This window comes from Hyaena hyaena, unplaced genomic scaffold, assembly GCF_003009895.1.
Source record: "Hyaena hyaena isolate Hyena2069 unplaced genomic scaffold, ASM300989v1 scaffold_8, whole genome shotgun sequence".
Taxonomy (NCBI): domain Eukaryota; kingdom Metazoa; phylum Chordata; class Mammalia; order Carnivora; family Hyaenidae; genus Hyaena; species Hyaena hyaena.
The window spans coordinates 7,323,620-7,333,476 of NW_024080640.1; the positions used below are offsets into that span (position 1 = coordinate 7,323,620).

General features: G+C 42.8%; 1 pseudogene; it reads right to left on the reverse strand.

The window, feature by feature from the left end:
- Positions 1–243: 243 nt before the first annotated feature.
- Positions 244–1,913, reverse strand: LOC120239525 (annotated as a pseudogene).
- Positions 1,914–9,857: the final 7,944 nt, after the last annotated feature.

The window sequence follows — 9,857 nt, forward strand, 5'->3', positions numbered from 1 at the left end:
AGAGGAAGTATTCGATGCTAAATATGAGAATGAAGTCTTGAAGATATTTTATAGTGGTGACAGGTGTTTTGATTCAGGAATAGGATCTTTAACAAGTCAAATGCATATTGTCCTCCCTTCTTAAAGATTTGATATTTTAAGTAATCTCTACACCCAACCTGGGCTTGAACCCACAACCCTGAGATCAAGAGTCCCATTCTCTACCGACTGAGCCAGCCAGGCGCCCCTACATATTATCTCCTTTTAAACATTAAGTTTTTCTAAGCACCAGAATTCTATTTTTTGGCTTGAGGTGGTGCTTTCTTCTATATTTGATTTCTTGATTTCCTTGGTAGACACTATGGTCTCTTCCAATATTTCTTCAACATTTCTGCCTATGTGGGAGGTTTTGCTTACAGGCTATCTTAAAAACCTCCTTCTCCTAAGAGACAGCCCAGAGGACGAGACTTTGGAGGTTGTAAAACTGAGGATTCTAGGTGGGAACAGATAACTTGGATCGGAAAGTGGATTCAGTCCTAAAATGCTTAATCCACTGGTGCTAAAACGTGTTGTCTTCGCCTTCCAGCAGTTCCCCGTAAAGCTGCTATCTCAATGCCAAGAGCCATTTTGACACAGTGCAAGTCCTGGTATTCCTGAAGGTGACAGGCCATGTCACACTCTCGGTGAGCTCACTCTCCAGCGGCCCAACACTATCCTGGCAGCTCGCCGTGTCTGCACTGTGCTGCTCTCCAGCCTCTCCGACACTCTTTGGCCCCACGCAGCCCCTCCGTCTCGACGGTACCTGCCTGTAGTTAACACCACTACTTATGAATGTCCCCACAGCTGGCCCTGCTGGCCTCCGTGCTTCGCGCCGCCCGCTAGTTCAGGTTGGCGAAACTGGAGTCCCTAGCAGCCGGGGACTCATGCTGGGCGCAGATCTCCCTCAGGGCCGAACTGATGCCTGGTGTGGCCGTAGCCACGTTGACCTCGGCCGCGGCCGAGGACACACCTACAGTGCGGCCGGCAGCTCAGCCACCTCCTCGTCAGGCACTTGTCGCACGAAGGCCACCTAGTCTAGCAGCGACTCCAGGCTTTTCTCCAGGTCCAGGCGGGCCAGCGAGGCGCCATGCATGTCGCGCTGCTGCGCCTCCGGGGTATCCTGGGCTCCCCTCCTCGCAGCCCGCCCACAGCATCCGCACCGCCTCCGCCAGGCGGAAGTGCTCGAGCCCGCGCCTGCGCCGAGCGCGCCTCCTCCAGCTGCGCGCGCAGCTCGCTCAGTAAGCCCTAGCGAGGCGCGACGAGCGGGCGTGGCGCGGTCCCAGTGCTGTCACCTGGGCTTGGCGCGCGCTCCTCCGCTTCTCGTGCTCGCGTGCCTCTTCGTGAGCACGGCGAAGCGGTCGTCGAGGCCTTGCAGCTTCTCCTCCTCGTTGGTGCGAGCAGCTGCCGGACTCCGGTCCATCCGGTTGGATGCCGCAGGGCCGCGGGCGGTAGGCCAGGCGCGGGTCGAGCAGCGAGGCCGAGGAAGAGGAGGCCCAGCAGGCCGCGTTGCAGCGGGACAGCGACTGCGAGGTACGCGTGCCGTCGGCATGGAAGTCACGAGCGCAGCCAAGGGCCATCTCCGAACACCTGTGGTAGCAGGAGGCGCACAGGTAGTGCTCCGAGTTGAACGAAGCTTCAGGGCCGGGAGAGCCCCAGCGGCGGAAGCTGCGGAGGAGTCTCCTTCCCGGAGGCGCGTGGGACAGGCCCCGGGAGGCCGCTCTTACCAGTCCCGCCCGCACGCCTGCGTCACCCATCGGACCACGCCGCTCCACCACCGTCACCGCTAGCGTCTGGCCTGCCTCCCTTGTCTCCCCCGCATGCCGTCTGTCCACCCTGCACGTGTGTGCCTGCGGTACGACCTCTGCAGCTTCTGCTGGCCCCCTTTACAGCCTCCTCCACCGGTAACCTGCCGTTCTAGGGTCTCGATTGCAGCTCCTCCGTCTTGCCCTGAATCTTCGCTCTGTCCATTTCACGTCATCTCCCTCGCTTTCTCTCTCTGGCTTCACCCCTGGCTCTTGCTCCCCGAGTGTAATCATATTCAGGTTGATACTAGCCCAAGCTAGCCAGCCAAACAAGAAAACCAAGCCCACGAACATGCACATCAGCAAAACCACTTTCACTGCACACTGCTACCCCGCTAAGTGCTTGCCTTCATTCTCTTCATCACAAAACTTCTTTAAAATGTCATCTTTGTCAACTGCTTCCATGCGGATATCACCCACTCCCTTAATCTTTGTCATCTGTCTTCAGCTTCTCTCCCTCCATAATAATTTTTTAAAGGTCAGTAGTCAGCTGCTTACCAAATGCAGCGTTTTGTTTTATTCCTATTTTCCCCACTTTATCTGATTTTCCCGGTTTCCTCATGCCTTATCGCTTCTCACGCCTGTAAAATTCTCCCCTCCTTGGGCTCCCCCAATAATGTTTTCATATATCTCCTTTTATCCCTATGTCTCCTCGTCTTATTTTCCAGCTTGAAATACAGGTTTCTAAGAATTTGCCCTTGGCCCTCTCCTACATCCTCACTTCTTAATGGTCTCTTGGTGAACTCATTCAGTCTTATGGCTTTAATTCTTCCTTGTTTGTGACTCATTTCTGAAACCCCATCTCTAGCTCCGACAGCTCCTCATTGGAAGTTTCCACCCATCCATTTTACCAGTGTGTTGATCTTAACAGATTCAAATCTAAACCATTATTTTCTTTCCTGAACATTTATTTATTCTTGTTTCTGTTAATTAAGATCTTTCTAATGGCACCAGCTTAAAACTTTAATTTTTATAATGTTTGTTTATTTTTGAGAGAGAGAGAGAGAGAGAGAGAGAGAGATCACAAGTGGGAGAAGGGCAGAGAGAGAGGGAGACATAGAATCCAAAGCAGGCTCCAGGCTCTGAGCTGCCAACACAGATCCCGATGTGGGGCTTGAGCCCATGAACTGTGAGATCATGACTTGAGCCTAAGTCAGATGCTTAACTGACTGAGCTACCCACATCTATTATATAGTCAAGTTCTAGTAATTTTGTTTTGAAACATATGTTTTTTGTGTTTGTTCTTTTTTTATTCCTGCGAATACCTTCGAGTACAATAAATATCTGGCTTCCTCCTACCTTGTTTAATGCTATAATCTCCTAGTAGGTCTCTCTGCTTTCAGTCTTACCCTTATACTCTGACACACCACTACCATATTAATTCCTAAACCACACATCTAAGCTGGTTATTTTCCTGCTCAAACACTTTCAGTGGCTGTCCAGTACCTAAAGCATAAAGACCTAAATGCACATAATACATTTAGGACCCTCTACCTCTAGCTCCAAACCACCTCTCCAGTTTTATTTCCCATAAGGTGTTTTTTCCCATCAGCTCTTTACTTTGACCACCAACAAACAACCACATGCTATAGTTTTATATCCAACAGCAAGAAGCAAACACTCTAACTCAAAAATCACTTACTAACTATATTTATGATTAGGTTGATAATTTATTAAGTTATATACTGTATATAAAAAATTAAAACAAGTTCTGATGTAGAATGGGCCCTGGGCATAAAGGTCTACAGTGTGATTCTGCTACTTTGTAATTGTCTTGACTGAAAGGAGTTCTCCTTGGCTAATGATCTCCTCTAATTTAGAACTCACACTACACTGATCACAGTGTGCTTTGTATTATAATTACCTGTTACCTGTATTATCCCTGCTAGGATTGGTGGGGCCCCAATAAATTACACCCTTCTCCCTACCTGAGAGGGAGAAGTGACAGATAAGATCAAAACAATACTTTATTATTGATAAAACTGGTTCTGAAGAAAGGTGCCTTGTTGGACTGTAACAATAGGCTTCCTAACACATGAAACACCAGAATTTGACACTCCTCTGCAGTCACAGGGTAGGGTAAGATGTATAGGACTCCTAGAGTGGGTGGGACAGAAGTGTGAACATCCCAGTCTTTTTTTTTTAATTTTTAAGTTTATCTATTTATTTTGCGAGAGAGCAGGGGAGGCGCAGAGAGAGAGGGTGAGCACCAGCAGCACGGAACCCAACAAAGGGCTGGAAGTCATGAACCGTGAGATCATGACCTTAGATGAAACCAAAAGTTAGCCTCTACTGACTGAATCACCCAGGCACCCTCCCCCACCAAACCAGTTCTATGTGAATTCATCCAGGGAACTCACTCCTCCATAAGCAGGGATTAGGGATGGGATAAAAGCACGAAGGCATTTAGGAAAAGGCATCTCACCTAGATACTATAGAAGGTGTCAAAATCCTCTCTGATAAAATTGTGGACTTCTTGAAGTCAAGAACTATATCTTGTGTACATCTTTTAGATGACACATCAATTGCTTAATGTCTGATTATTAAATTATATACATACCATAATTATTACATATTAGTTATATAATTCTTATATGCCATTTAATCCATACATTATGATAAATTTGATATGTTCTACCACATATAGAACATACTCATTTATATTAACAAATTATTACATTTAAAAGACTGCTAACATGCAACAGTGACATTACCAGAGAGTTACAGAGGAGAAGCTGGTTGTTATACAGGAAAACAAATTATTTTTGAGCCTGGAGAGCATGAGGAGAGACTCACAGAGAAAATGAACATGTCTTTAGTTTCTTTGCATACCTAAGGGAATCTCAAAACTGTTTCCTATAAAGAATTATCTCTTGAAATCCTATCAAAGTTGCTAGATTTTTATTTCTTTTCAAAATTCGTGAGAACACTTACTCATTTTATTTTTCAAGAGTGAATCGTTTTGTACCACCCAGACAATTTATATAATCCAACTATCTGGATATGTAGGAAATTAGTGTTAGAGATTCACTGTTTTCAATTTTCATTAAGATATTTAGTGTCAAGCGGATGCAGCAGAAGTGTTTCTCTTTGAAGTGCCTTAGTACTGATGCATCACCTTCTCCTAGCACGTAATTCCAAATTTTATACACATTTGTTTGGCAGGGTCTTGATGGAAAAATACACTAACAAATACCATTCTGGGTATTTGAATAACAGTTTGGGTGGGTGAAATATTGACACAAACCTTAGAACATAAACTTGGGCAGTAATACCATATATGCATATAATCTGGTGAGTGTGTGTGTATCATGCAGGACACTTATTTGGATAATAGTCAAACACTCCTAAAGGAATGACGTGTGTGTGTGTGTGTGTGTAGCTGTAGGTGGAACCTGTGCTTCTGGGGGAAATACATGTGTACTCTTAATCTGAGTATTGTGAGGTCCCTGGGATTGCTCATGGGACTTAATTAACACATTGTCCTATCATCATAAGGTACTTGAAAGTTGAATTTGTAACTTTCTGTAAAATGTTATGGCTGCCTGAGCCAGTTCTGGGAGGTAGAGATACAGAACAAGCCCTTGAGAGGAAACCACAATAGTAAGGGAATGTCAGCTGAGACAAGGCAGTGCTTGTGGGCATTGTGCTGCTTCCCCTGTGTGGCAGTGTGGTGCCCAGGGGAGGATGAGCTTTTTGCTGAGGGAGTGCTGTGTCCAAACCTGGAAGCTCTGCAGTCTTCTGCAAGAGCTCTAAGCACTGGTGGCTCCCGGGGTCACAGCTGGGGTCCGTGTTATGAGGGGCTTGACAGAGTCCTGGAGCAGAAACCTATGGAGAAATATCTTGAGGATACCGATGAGTGCCCTCTGGGAAACTGATGATATTATTCCTAAAAAGAAAAAATCCACAAAGATGCTGACTAGAAATCTAGAAAAGCTACTCGTATCCCAAATCCCAGAAAGGAGAGGAATGATCAGATACGGTGTTCTTTGTGTGGGCTTTTGGCTTCCTGCCTACAGTGTCTTCCATGGGAAATGTAATGTAAGTCCTTCTCCTTTATGTGCTCTTGTAAAAGGATGAAGGCAGAGATCACTTTCTGCTTTAAGAACCATCTCCACCAACATCAAAAACCCAAAGCAAACACCTCCCTGGAATAATTGAATTATATCTGAGCAGATAGATGAAGTCCAAAAATCTCATAATGGAGGTATAAGATCAGTGAAAACCTATGAAGAGAGTCTTGAATTCCAGGTTAGAATGTGACCCTGCCAAAGAAGACAGTGTATTTACGTATTTAAAACTCTTTGTGCATATATATATATGCACATGAGGGTGTGTAGCGCTATAGAAAAAGGCACATGCAGAGCCGTACACCCCAGGTCCCTCCAGTGCCCTGGTGCTACTCCACGTTCTACCCTCTCCCAGACTGATCCTTGCAGAGTGGAGCTTCCAAGAAGCTGGATCCCTCCCTTGCCTTTCATTCATCAGACGCTTCAAAGAGAAATTTCTTTTAGGTAGACAAAATGGGTGCCACTTACCATCCCTTTAAGAACAAAGGTAAACAACACATTGTCTGGCCTATGGCAACCGATTTGGCTAATGGCAACTATGTCAAGATGGCCTTAAATCCTTGGAGAACTAACATTGAAGGTACTTGACAAAGTTTTATAGATGTTGCTCAGTTTTCATATATGTGTGTGTGTGTGTGTGTATTTACATATGTATACTTATATGTATACGTATATCTACTTATGTATTTATAAATATATTTTATATATTTATACTTATGTATATGTGTACACTGCTTTGTGAGGATTTATGCTTTCATCAAATTATAATAATTATATACTACATTATCAATAACATTTATGTAAATCTATATATGTGTGTTTATATAGGTACCACTTCACTGTGAGGATTTATGTTTTTCATCAAATTGGAAAATTCTCATGATTATCTTTTCTAATATTGCCTCAGCTCCATACTCTTGCCTTCATTTCTAGAAAGTCTTTTAGCCTTAATTGAACCTATTCATGCTACCTTTTCTATCTTAACTTCCCATTCAATTTTTCATTTTGTTATTTCTCTGGGATCCATTCTGGTAGGTTGCTTTAGCTTGGGTTCCTTGTTCATGAATTTTCTTCAGACATGTCTAACTTACTATTGAGTTTAACCATTGAATTTTTTATTTCAATAACTATGTATTTTATTTCTAGAATTCCTATTTGGTTCTTTTAAAAAAAAATCTCTCTTTTTTTTTATCATGACACCCTATTTTTCTTGTGGATTTCTTTCTTTTTGTAATATTTTTATTCTCAACATGGATATTTTATATTCTGTTTCAGATTATTATTGTAGTAGCTCCATTCTTTGAGAGGTGGGAGGTGGTGGTGGTGAATTCCTATTGAATCTTGCCTGTGATGGATTTGTCCCTTCAGTGTTTTGCCATTTCTTTTATTGTGAGCTCATCTCGTGTGGGGCTTGCTTATTTTGTGAAACTAACTGTATTCTGGATTGTGGAATGTTTCTCTAGAGTGTTTTTGTAACTTCTTCTGCCAGGCATTCCCAAAATATTACTAGCCAGGGACCAGTTTTTACATTAATTTCTTGGCTTAGAAGTTTCTGGGCCATTCCAATAGGGAAATTTTTAAACCAAATTCAGGGTTAGACCAGTTCCAGGGTTTCATAATCTCAGGAAAGACTTTTTTCCATAAAGAGAGACAAATGAGTTTCTGTGTCATCTTACTGTCCTGGTTAGGGATTTTTTTAGGGGTGGGGAAAGGGGTCAGTATTTTCCTTGATGGGTTCAGGCTTGCAAGGGTCTTAGCTTCATGTAGTAGTCTCATTTCCACCTGTGTTTTGTGTAGGCTCAAGGCCTTTTCTCCTATGGTCCTTAGAACTGAAGTTCTAAGGGATATAAAGCTCTATGACTCACTCCAATTCTGAGGGCAAATGGAGCATCAGTTTACATGCTGACTTTTTTTTTTTGTTTGTTTCATTCTTTCTCCTTCTGTGATTTCCCTTGCTTTCCTATGATCTTAATTTTGCTTTAAAAAAATTTTTTTTGTTGTATTTTATCCTGAAATTGTAGGCATACTTGAAGAGAGAGTTTTCAAGTTATGTTAGCCTGCCACATTGTCAGAATTAGGAGTCCTTTTGGAGCGCCTGAGTGGCTCAGCTGGTTAAGTGTTCACCTTTGGCTCAGGTCGTGATCTTGCAGATAGTGGGTTTGAGCCCTGTGTCAGGCTCTTGTGCTGACAGCTGGAGCCTGGAGCCTGCTTCAGATTCTGTGCCCCTGCCCCACTCGTGCTCTGTTTCTCTCTCTCTCTCTCAAAAATAAATAAACATTAAAAAAAATTAGAAGTCCTTTCATCTATGTTTTATGTTTTCCCCTGCTGTTAGATCAAGACCCGTAGGACCTATGCTGAGACTTCTGCAATAGTCCCCTAATGAATTTTCCTCTAAGATGTCTAAGATACCATCTCTGAGGCACATCTTTCTAAAATACCACTTTGGCTGTGTGATTTTCTGGTTTAACAACTGTTCATGACCCCAAATTGCCTATAGAATAAAGTCTAAATTCCCTATCCTTGAATTTAGGTCATCTATGATCCAGTCTCCAATTAAATATATTTTCTTTTGGTTTTAGTGACATTTTTTATTTTTTGCTATTGAACATTCTTATTAAAAAATTAGGTAAGTATTATCTGGTATATAAAATTGTCAGATGAATCCTCAACTATAGGACAAGTATTTTTAATCTATTTTGGTATAGGTTGAATTTGTCCTAATATCATCCTGAATCTTAGCACGTGTCCTGACCTCATCAGGAACTCACATCTGCATCTTAAAATTTTTTTTAATGTTTATTTATTTTTGACAGAGAGAGACAGAGCATGAGTGGAGGAGGAGCAGAGAGAGAAGGAGACACAGAATCCGAAGCAGTCTTCAGGTTCTAAGCTGTCAGCACAGAACCCGACATGGGGCCTGAACTCATGAACTGTGAGATCATGACCTGAGCCGAAGTCGGATGCTTAATCAACTGAGTTATGTGTGCTCGTTTCTTAAATTTAACTAGAGAGGAGACATTGGTGATTGGACTTCAGGCCATAGAAGAAACGCAAGTGGGACAGAGCTTTACCTTGAGTGGTTTTGGAGATCATCTATTTTCTACTGTGTGAAATAAGAGAAAACTGTGCAGAAGAGGTCAAACTATAGAACGTGACACAAATGGCAGTCAGTATGAGTAATATTTATACTCTCTGCTTTTTACATTGACTTTTAGTTTTCAAACCAGGTCCATTTGATCTTTACAACAACTTGTATGGTAGGTAGAGAGAATTTAGAAATAAGTAAACAAGTCTGGAGAGGTTATTCATATATTCACTCAATAATTGAACAAAATATTTATTGTACCAATGATGTGCCAGGCACTGGGCTAGGGCTGGAGATTCAGCTGTGGATGAAATGTGCTAAGACAGTGTTTTATGGACCTAGAAATCTTACAATTTTCTTATCTAAGGACTTACCCAAGGCTGTGTTTACCCATTAAATGATTGACATGGAATTAGAACCCAAGTCTTATATGTCCTGATCCATCAAACACCCCTTCCAGCAGGTTTAGCCCCATACTTGACCTGGAATAGAGTATATATCCCATATAATTATATTTGCTATCTGTTTTAGACCTAGGTTTACTGTTCATCACACTCATTTCTCGTTTTGCTGGCACATAATTAGACTGCATTTCCTAGCCTCCCATGGAGGTGGAGGTGGTCATGTGACTGAATTCTAACCAGCAAAATATGAGAGGTGATGTAGTAAGTACTTTCAGGCCTGGACCATGGAAACACTCCACATGTAATAGTCTCTCCTTTTTTTCCTTCAGCTGCTGAATGTAGAGAATTCCAAGGACCAAGAAAAGGGTGAAGCTACAGACAGAAGAAACTATATTTCTGGAATGACACAAGGTAGGCAGCCTGTACATCAGGAGCACTTCATGTGACTTCCCATGAGTGAGAAACAAACTTCTATTTC